The 10,907-nt window shown below is 32.5% G+C and overlaps 1 long non-coding RNA gene across 1 annotated transcript; it reads right to left on the bottom strand.

The window, feature by feature from the left end:
• Positions 1-2,824: 2,824 nt before the first annotated feature.
• On the bottom strand, positions 2,825-10,316 carry LOC136272673 (uncharacterized). The gene is made up of 2 exons (XR_010710677.1): positions 9,785-10,316; positions 2,825-2,902 (listed from the first exon to the last, which is right to left on the bottom strand). It is a non-coding gene; the product is annotated as an uncharacterized lncRNA (long non-coding RNA).
• Between the last annotated feature and the right edge of the window lie 591 nt (positions 10,317-10,907).

Below are 10,907 nucleotides of genomic sequence, written 5' to 3'. Positions count from 1 at the left end.
TTAATTTTACTTTAAACATTACGCTATTTTTTAAACTAAGGACGCGGAATCAAAATTTCCGGAAAAAATCAATTTTTAAACCCCAATTACTCTGTAATGCATTGTCCGATTTTCAAACGGATTTCAGTGTTAGATTCAGATTATTAAGCTCTACCAAATACATATATTTTTTTTATTTGATCAAAAAATTTAATTTTTCGAAAAATTTGAATCACTTCCGGTTTCGACCGGAAGTGACAGATTTTCATTTCTCGGCCCTATTACATAAGTAAAATGACAAATGTAAAATCGGAATGAAATGACAAAATGACTTTTTAAATTTTTTTTTTAAATGACGTAACGTAAAAACGGAAAGGTCGTTTTCAAAGAAACTTTAGGATCTTATATTAGAGGCATAATAGTTGCACATAATCTCTCAAAGTTTCATTTCAATCGGTTGTAAACTTTTTTAGTTATAAAGCCGAAAAGGAGTCAGATACAAAAGATGTCACCTTTGACCTTCCAAACTGTGTGCTTGTTGCACCATCAAATGTCAGAAACTTAGCAATGTAAAGTTTATTATATTTCTGTGAATATTTCCTATGTAAAATTACAATGAATAAACATGCTATTCCATCTAACTGTGAAATAGTTTCTATGCTATCTGTCCATGGTGAATAGTCAATGAAAGTATTCACCGGCAGCATTCGATTTCCCTTTTTTAAACTCGGAACACCTCTGGTATAATCCGATCACAGCATTAAATTCAAAGTCCGATAATTCTAATTTGTTTATCATCAAGAAATTCTGCATGGCCAACAAATTAAGTTTTCTTCAGGATAATAATTAATATATCTATATCTATTTACTGACAGAAAGACAGACTAAGACTGTTGTATTGTGTGAGGATTACAGACAGTTTATTGTCCCCCTCAACAGCAACTATTTCACTTGGCTTCGCCCATGAAATAGTGGCTGTCTTGGAGGACAATAAACTTGCTATCATCCTCATACCCAGTGAATAGGTATATAATGTCCCATCCACATAAATTTCGAGTTATATAACCTCCCATTTGTAACTTGCAATTTCACAGTGTAAAGTCAACACAACAGTCTTAGCCGCAAGTTTCACCATTCAATTCTCATATACGTATTAAACATTAGGGGTTTTCATATTGCATACCAATTCCAACAAGGGAGATCCCTCTAATGATGATCATTAAAATTCATTTTATGAATCTTAGCAACACTCATAAGCCTTCAAGTACAGCATCTCTTAAGGTGGCTCAAAACACCTTGAAATATTTTCTCAAATCAGCAGAAAATTACTTGATTATGATAGATATCATAATTGATAAGAAGTGTTTAAGTCAAAAAGGCAAAAAATGTGCAAATTTGGATGAACAATTACATTTTCAAAAATTTAATTCAATAAACAGTAACAAAAGCTCCAGGCGGACTAAAACTCAAACGGTTTAGAAACCCAATACTTTAACCATTAAGCTTTGACGGTAAACAACCCAATCGAACGATATTAAGTGTTCAACAAAACATTTAAATCGCCATCTTGTGAAGTAGTGTCTTAAAAAGTATAAGTCTAGGTGTAGTGATGTACCTTAATTTTACAAAAATATTAACAGGTACTTTATCCGAATCGTCCCTTGCTACCTTTAACTTAGTACATTTTATGAACAGATGTCTTTGTCTTAGAATAAGAAAGCTAATGCAATTCTGAGAAAAAAGTATACCACATATTGACAATTCCATTGAGGTTTAATAAACATATGGCCATTTAAGTGAACCCACCATTTCCAATTTCTTTTACTCAACACAGGTTTACAGGGTTCTCCATAGTAAAACATCTTTACCTGACCTTTTAGAGGTCAATTGTTGTTCAACCACCTTTAATAAGAAACCTTATTCAATACAACATACATCTACATGATATTATCTTGATAAAAGCTTCACATAACTTAGAAATGCCCTTACATGTATACCCACCCCCTATCTTTTGATTTTCATAAAAAGTCATGGTTTGAAATATTTTGCCTAATTTTCTGAAACTTGTGGCAATTTCTATGAGTCCTTTCTCACACATGTTTGAAAACAATCATCAATGATACTAAAATTTGATCTTTTTATGTTTCTTGAATGATTTGTAGCATTTTAATAAATAAATAGACAAGTATTCCTGCATGTGATTTCTTTTTTCCATGAAAAAAAGTAAGCTAACAATCATATTTATTAAAAATCTAATCTATTCTGGTTTCTTGTCTCTTTTTAACCATGATAAAACAGTAAGATCAACAAGTTCAACATCAGCCTTAAATAAAATTAAATTCAAACACACCCGGGTAGCTGGAGGCGGAGGAGAATTCCATTAAAAATGTTCAAATTTGACATGTTTTTTTCTACTTTTTTTATGCATATATACCTTAAAAGGATGAAAATAGATTGTTTCTTGCTCATTTCAAAAGTAATAATCATTGCTGGTGTTATTCAAAAGTCAAATGTACATTTACATATCCTACATGTAATCTTAATGGAGAAAACTGGAAAGAGTTGGGTGATTTTTCAACTATGTAAACACATCTAAATATCTTTATAAAATAAAAAATGAAGGAAATATAATTGCATACTTTTATTGAAAAACAAATGTTCACAACACTTATATTTCTTTAAACAGCCTTAATTTTGTTTTTCATAATTTCTTATCAAACATGAACAAACCACAATAGGACATGATGCTTTCTTAAAGTTCCATTATTGTTCATGCATTATCCGATTTAATTTGAATTACCGGTAGATAGTCTGTAGAACACAGGGAATATGCATGTGGGTAGAGGTGACAGGTTAACCTCAAGAGCTGAAACCACAAGAATCAACAGGTAAAAGCCATGTGGTAACAAGAGTCTGCTTTAAGCTGAAATGGAAAAAAAAAATTAGCTGTGTTAACATACATGTACTTGTAATAGCTGTGTTTACATTAACATATACATAATATTTTTGGAAAAAATACACTGACCATGCAGTGTTATAAGTATGACATATCCAAATACCGGTATATGACATTAACATTTAGCCAGTACAAAAACAAAAATGTGCATATCAAGTCATAATATCATACCATTAAAATAATTTCTTGGGTATAGACATATCAGATTGGGAGAGAGCGAGAGCAGGAGTGAGAGAGAGAGTTTGTTTTACTTGAAGTGCGACAGCAATATTTCAATTCATAAACTACAAAGGAATATTACCAATCCAAACATGCAGTGTCAACGTATAAGCTTCTGGTACGTGTATACCATGTTTTGTCAATTCTACTGGGGTTTATTGCGAATAAATTTAGCGAGGGTTTTTTTTTTTACGAATTACATGTTTTAAAAACAATACTATGTATAATGCGCATAAAAATGAGGGATTAATAATACATGCTCATTTTAAAATTCAATGCACTTTGGATTTCTTTTACAAGATCGAGATATTTTTGTCACAAAATTAAGTTGCCCTCTGACAGTTTCAGTCTTTGTTAAGATTAAAAGAGAGAGAGAGAGAGAGAGAGAGAGAGAGAGAGAGAGAGAGGAGAGAGAGAGAGAGAGAGAGAGAGAGATCTGAGGCACATGCAGTAAAAATTATTTACATGCTATGTAGATGTTATATGCATGTAAAGCTTACCTAAAATGAATCAATATGTATAAAAGATAATCTTATCTCTCAAATTACAATGATTCTGTGAAATACTTATATCTTGAGAAGACTGTTTAATAGATATCATGGAACATTGACCTAAATTCTGAGCTTGATATAATTTGAAATTTGAGACTTTTCATCTCGCACTCTGTTTTACATGCCTGTTACACAAGCAATAACCATATATAACAGAGAGCGAGACAAAAGGTCTAATTTTAATTAGATTGAATATTTACTTTGTCAACTATATCTATTTAATTAAACACAAGCATGAGTTTTTTAATTTAAAAATTAAGTGAAGGCGATATGGTAAAGATCTGCTATATTTAAATATTTAGGGTAAAGTTTTTTTTTTTTTTTTTTTTTTTTTTTTTTTTTTTTTATATAGATTTATTCAGTATATCAGTTTTACATCAAATATAACAAACAGAGATAACATCAACAAAATATAGAATATACATATGCTCTAAATTGATTTTACAAAATTTTGGAAAATTCTATAGTCTACGAATGAATTGTGACTTTTTAAAACAGAAGCATAGAATACAGTAGATACCTTTACATGGTTCAAAATATTGTAATTTGTTTCTTCTAAGGAATGTACCCGACAATACATCTTATATTTATAAATTCTGTATGCTATAAATGAAATGAGGGTATTCAGTGATACAATTTTTCTATTTTGTTCATGAAAAAAACCTAAAAGTACATGTTTCCACTTAATATCAATTTTAGTGTAAACATTTAAAGCATTCCATATTTCAAGTACATTATCACATTCAAAAATAAGATGCTTTGTATTTTCATTCTCCTGGCATATTTTACATTGACTGTGGATTTCTTTATTCCATTTACTTAAATAAACATTGTTACAAAGAATATTATTTAATACTTTGTAATTGAATTCTGCTAGACGTTTATCAGAAATATCTGATAATTTACATTTGTAGATATATTTCCAATCAATAGAATCAATATCATATTCCTTTTGTAAAACAGTCTGATAACAAGGTTTAGTAAACTTCTTATTTACTAAATTCTCATAGAAAAAACTACATCTTTGCCCTAATACATTCTCATAACCTGAATGAAAATTAAAATAATTATTATTTTGTATATTAGTAAACTTACAATTTGAAAAATCAAATTTCCTACATAAAGGCTTGAAAACAGAGGAAAGAATCTTGAATTCACATATCCAGTTTGATTTATTATTAATACAGTCTTTGAAGTCTAAAAGCGACTTGAAATTTCCTTCATCATTTAACAAGTCGTTTACATATAGAATTCCACATGTAATCCAATTTTTAAAAAATAAGGAGTTTCCCTTATACAAAAAATTGCAGTTGTTCCATATCGGTTGTTGTACAATTTTAATTGATGAAATATTTTCTGAGTTTTTAGGCTTACATTCATTGAATGAACATAACACTTGTTGATAAAACATTGGTAATTTTCCTAATTTTTGCATATTTTCTATCTTTTTTTCTGAAAATTGTAATGCGTAATTTACATCTATGTTTATTTGTTTACAGAAAGAATCAAAAATTTTGTACAGAATGTTTTTGTTTTTTAAGAGTCGAGGAACCCAAGAGGCTTTTAATGCCTTTATTTTACATTCAATATCAACAACTGCCAGCCCACCTTTTAAAACATTACCTATTAAAGTATTACGTTTAATTCTTTCGGTTTTATCCCAAATAAAGTTATAGATTAAGCGTTGATTTTTTTTTATAAAGTCATTTTCGGGAGAATTAAGTATTGAAGCAACGTATGTGAGTTTGGATAAAGCAAGTGTGTTAATAATGCATGATTTACCAAATAAAGTTAATTTTCTTCTTTTCCAAGACTCAAAAAGCTTTTCCACATCATGATAAACTTTCATCCAGTTCTTATTATAACATTCTACTTTATCGTGCCCAATGAAGATTCCCAAACATCTTACTGCTTTGTTTGTAGTTTTGATACCATAGAGCTCGTCATAAAGATTTTTTAGAGTACCTAATAGAATACATTCTGTTTTGTTTATGTTTATTTTAGATCCAGCGTGTTTACAAAATTCGTTAAGCACGTCTAAAGCATGTTTCATTGACATTTCATCTCTTAGGGCTATACTTAGATCATCTGCGTGTTGAATGTTTTTTATTTCATTGTTGTTTATTGTTATTCCTTTTATGTTCTGATTACTGTTTATCTTAATAGCTAGAATTTCAGCTACAAAAAGATATAGCAAGGCAGAAAGCGGACAACCCTGTCTTATTCCACGAGTCATTGTGCATGTTTTTGACAACCAGCCGTTATTTTTCATCTTAAATATTGGATTGGAATAAAGTATGTTGGCCCATTTTATGAAGTTATTGCTAATGTTAAATTTTTCTAGAACCTTAAACAAGAAATTCCACTCCACGGAATCGAATGCTTTTTCAAAGTCCAAGAAGAGTAATATGCCATCAAGATTTTCTGTTTCACAGTATTCAAAAACATCTAGAATTAATCGAGCGTTTTCTCCGATATACCGCCCTTTAATGTATGCAGTTTGTTGTTCGCTAATTAGTTTAGTTAATATTGTTTGTAATCTTTTCGCAAAAATGAAAGCAATGATTTTATAGTCTGTATTTGTTAAACTAATTGGTCGGTAATTTTTTAAGCTATCTTTTTCCCCTTTTTTGTAAATTAAAGATATCACAGCGTGTCTTTGAGAGTATGCCATTTCACCTCTTTGAAATATTTCATTAAGAGCTTTGTAGAAAAAAGGACCGATTATGTCCCAAAAACATTGATAAAATTCACAAGGTAAGCCATCTAAACCAGGCGATTTTTCTTTTTTCATGTTATTTACTGCCTCTCTACATTCTTCATATGAGGGAAAATTATCTAAATAATTTCTATCATCGTTATTTAGCGTAGGATTTTCGCTTATTTCCGACAGATATGTATTAATATTTTCAATTGGAATATTTTTACTTGTATAAAGATTTTGATAGAAAATAAGCATTTCCCCCAATATTGCATTCGTTTTGTTTATTTTTAATCCCTTCTCTGATTTTATTTCTTTAATTACATTTGACGCCTGATTATGTTTTTCTAGGCCCAAAAAATATTTAGAATTTTTCTCCCCTTCTTCTATCCATTTGATTTTAGATCTTATTTGAGCCCCTTTGGCTTTTTTATCGTACAAGGAATCTAATTCAGCTTCTAATGATTTTAGTTTTTTGTAATTGAAACTGTCAGCGTGTTCATTTTCTAATTCACCTATTTCATGTTCTATTGTCTTTATTTTCTGTTTAAATGATTTTTGCTCAGTTTTTGCAAATTTAATGGAAAATTCTCTTACATTTCTTTTAATCAATTCCCACGTAGTAAGTGGGCTTAAGGATGGATCTATGTTATGAACGATATCGCTAATTCCCTTTTTGTAGTTACCATTTTCGAGATAAGAAACATTTAGCTTCCAATATCCGGGTCCCTTTTTTGTTTTATCTATATCATAATAGAGTTTTAGAAATCTGTGATCAGTCATTCGAATCCCATTTGAATGAGTACCCGGGATTTTCCCAACCTTGAAATCTGTTGGAATACAATAGAATGAGTTATTAATAAATATGTAGTCAATTCGACTTTTAGGGTCATTTTTTGCATCACACCAGGTATTTCCTGTCTTTTCCGGATTAAGTTTTGTCCACATATCATCTAAATTAAAGTATTCTTTCAAATCTTGTAAATGGCGTAAACTTTTATCAGCACTGTTAGACATATTACAGTTGAAATCACCGCATAATATAATATTTTCATTTATACAGTTTTTTGATATAAACACTTTTAGCTTTTTAAAGAATTCACATCTTTTATTTGCATCATTCGGAGCATAAATATTTACCAATGTAAAAATTTTACTGTCGATTTCAATATTGATTAAAATTCTTCTACCATCTATAGATTTTCTAACATTCATTATATTTGTTTTAATTTTATCGTTGAATAATACGGACACACCTTTACTAAAAGCTGAGTCGCTAAAAGCGTGAAAAGAATCGCCTTTCCAGTTATAGTTGTATAAGTTTTCATTCTTTTCTATATAATGTGTTTCTTGTAATAAAACAATATCAGTATTACTTTCTTTTAACCAAGAGTAAATTTTTTTCCGCTTTTCGGGGGTATTTAACCCCCTTACGTTAACTGAAATAATTTCTAATTTTTCCATTCAACTACTTAATTAAATACATTTAATTAAAGAGTTGCAATATACAGATATATATACCGTGCATACTAATCCAGTCCATAGATCATGACCAAAGTCCTGAAACAGTCCGTGTCCTGATTGACCGAGTTGCTGGCCTTAGCAACGTGCGATTAGCCCTTGTTTTTAGCAGATGTTGACTCGTCTGAGTCGGACTCCGTGGAGGCATCGAATCCCGACATCGACTCCGATTCCGACTGGTAGCGTAATTCGCGAAGCATCTGCGCGATGTCTCTTTGTTTGGTGTTGACTTTCGACTGTTGTTTTTGGCTGGGCTTGCTCCATTGGTCGCTCTTTTTCCGTTTACGGATTTTTTTGCTTATCTTGCCTATGATCTGACCAAGAAGATTTTTCCCTGGCCATGCCTCGATCTTTGTATTTTCCGTTGCTTCCTTGTTCAGTCCTGTGCCCCAGGTATCGTTATAAGTGGATTCAGCAAAGATAGTGTCTTTCTTAACCGATCTCAACTTTTCCCTGAATCTTTGAACCTGTACACATTTGTTTTCAATGATTTCCGTCATGACGGACTCCCTTGTGTCGGCCCACTGTTCATTGGGCCGTAGTTTGTCTCCCAATCGTTTTGCAGATAAAGCATCCTTGGCCTCTAGGATCGTTTTCGCCGTGTCCAGATCTCCACATCTTACCGCTTTCGTATACTGAAAAGCATGCTCTGCTGATTTGTGCGTGAAACCATACATGTTAAGCTCACACGGAAAAAAATTGGATAGGATGTTGTCCTCTCCATTGAATGCAATGACGTTGTTTTGCGATTCGTAAGAGGGGCATGTTTTATCCCCGGGTTTGTGCCCTTCCAGCTTGCAAACTTTGCAGCGTGGGTTATTTTTGCAAAATTTCATAGTGTGGTCTGTGGCCCAACATTTTGTGCATGTCAGTTGTCGCTGGAATTTTGGCTGACCAAAATGAAAAAGTTTGCAGCGCAAGCCGGCACAGTAATTGATTCTGGGTAAATGCTTTCCTTCTTTCAAGGGTTCAATGTATAGAAAGCGATTTCCATTCAACACACTTGTCATCTTGTATGTAATGGGGTGACGTATTTTCTCATATAATATTTTGCTTGTGGGCTTTACTTCAAGCTTTTCAAGTAGCTCGAGGACAGCAGAATCGTCTACAGATAAGGGTAGTCCACAGAGCCGAATCTTTAGAGATTTTTCTGAGGCATTATGAATGCCCGATGAATACGGGTTAGTATCAAAGAATGATATAGACACATTTTGGATATGAATCCCTTCGGTCAGCAGCTTTTCCCGGCTAGCCACATCCCGCAGGTAAACCCGCCATAAATTACGGTCGAGCTGTAGACAGTGTAAAGAATTACCGACAACTTTCGCGACACAGTCCATTAGATCAAAATCCGTTACCCTTCCCTCGTCAGAGCACTGGATCTCAGAGTCCTTAAGGTATAACGGTTTGATCGTACGGTTCTCTACCTGTTCACCCATGACGGAGTTTGAATGCACAAGGTAGGCGAGACAGTCGGGGAATTTTGCGTGGTGAAGGGTGTTCACCGAGTGTTCACTAAGTAAGCCGGTAAATAAATGTATGAAATTCACAAATAAACTGAAGAACAAAAATTCAAAAAACATATATACACATTCCAAATACCCTCCTGTGTCATCTGGGTTGATAGTAAATCCACAGAAAAAAGGATATTCGCAAAAACTGTCAAAAAAACACGAGAGCTGGGATAGTATGTCCACCCTGTTCCGTGTCACGTGACAAAATATTTAGGGTAAAGTTATCATCATGCAAACATGCACTCTAATTACAACATTCTATTCTTGTGTACCTTAGGACTCCCACCGCTTTTAGTTTTAAATTCTTCATGCAATTTACTACTGATATCCTCTCTTCACTTGCCTCGGATAGTCTTTTAAACACCATCACCAGTCCCGTAAATTCATGTGGTCCATTTTGTTTACATGTAAAAATGGCGACTCTCGATCTCGATGTAAATTCAACATACTTGATTTTCCGAGGTCGGTAGCGTGTTTCGGAGAAAGTCTGAGGCAAATAAAGAGTCGATATCAGTAGTAAATTGCATGAAGAATTTAATGGTACTAATGTTTTCACAGAATTTGCGTATAAATAAGGTAAATCAGTCCAAAACTAGCGCACGTTTTTCTGCGCAATAAATATACATGTACAATTTTTTCAATGGGTGGCCCTGTAGCTCTCCGGTCTGTCAATATTTTTTTCCCGGAGAGCTACAGTTCTGCAGCTACCGTGAAAATACACTGGACAGATAATATTCCGAGATTCCGCTGACTCTAACGCCCGCTTTTATATTGTGATGTACTTCAAAAGCGGAGGTAAGAGTCAGAGGAATCTCGGATTAGATTGAAAAGTGCAAATACTTTGAAAAGAAAAAGTCAATACGACATATCCTGTATTGAAACATACCTTTATAATCTGTCATACGTTAGTAGAGCTGAAATTTCCACCATCGACGTCTTGCAGGCCATGCTTCTTTTAAAAATGTAGACACACCGCTATCAGCTGTTTGTTCGCAGTCAAAACATGGCGAGTTGAAATGGGGAATCGTACGATAATTATTTCGATTAAAACTAATAAGACTAATAAAAACTAACAACGTAATTATCGATCGAAATAACGAAATTGTATCGATAAACACTTTAATTAACTATTAAAAAACAGAGTCCGGTTTTATGACCTGCACGAATTGTTCTCAGCAGGAGTTACTTTCAGTGTGAATTTTACACTATTTTTTAAACCAAGAACACGGAATCAAAATTTCCGGAAAAATCAATATTTAAACCCCGATATCTCTGCAATGCATCATCCGACTTGAAAACGAATTTCAGTTTTGTATTAAGCTTTGCAAACTCTACAATATGCATATAATTTTGTGTTTTATATATAGTTTAATTATCAGTACGAATTGTTTTCAGTAGAAATTACTTTCAGTGTGAAATTTGCACTATTTTTAAAACCAAAAACACGGAATCAAAATTTCCGGAAA

Source organism: Magallana gigas, chromosome 1 (assembly GCF_963853765.1).
Source record: "Magallana gigas chromosome 1, xbMagGiga1.1, whole genome shotgun sequence".
NCBI classification, from domain to species: Eukaryota; Metazoa; Mollusca; class Bivalvia; order Ostreida; family Ostreidae; genus Magallana; species Magallana gigas.
The sequence above is the reverse complement of the archived record's forward strand: the minus strand, read 5'-3'. Positions and strand labels throughout refer to the sequence as shown.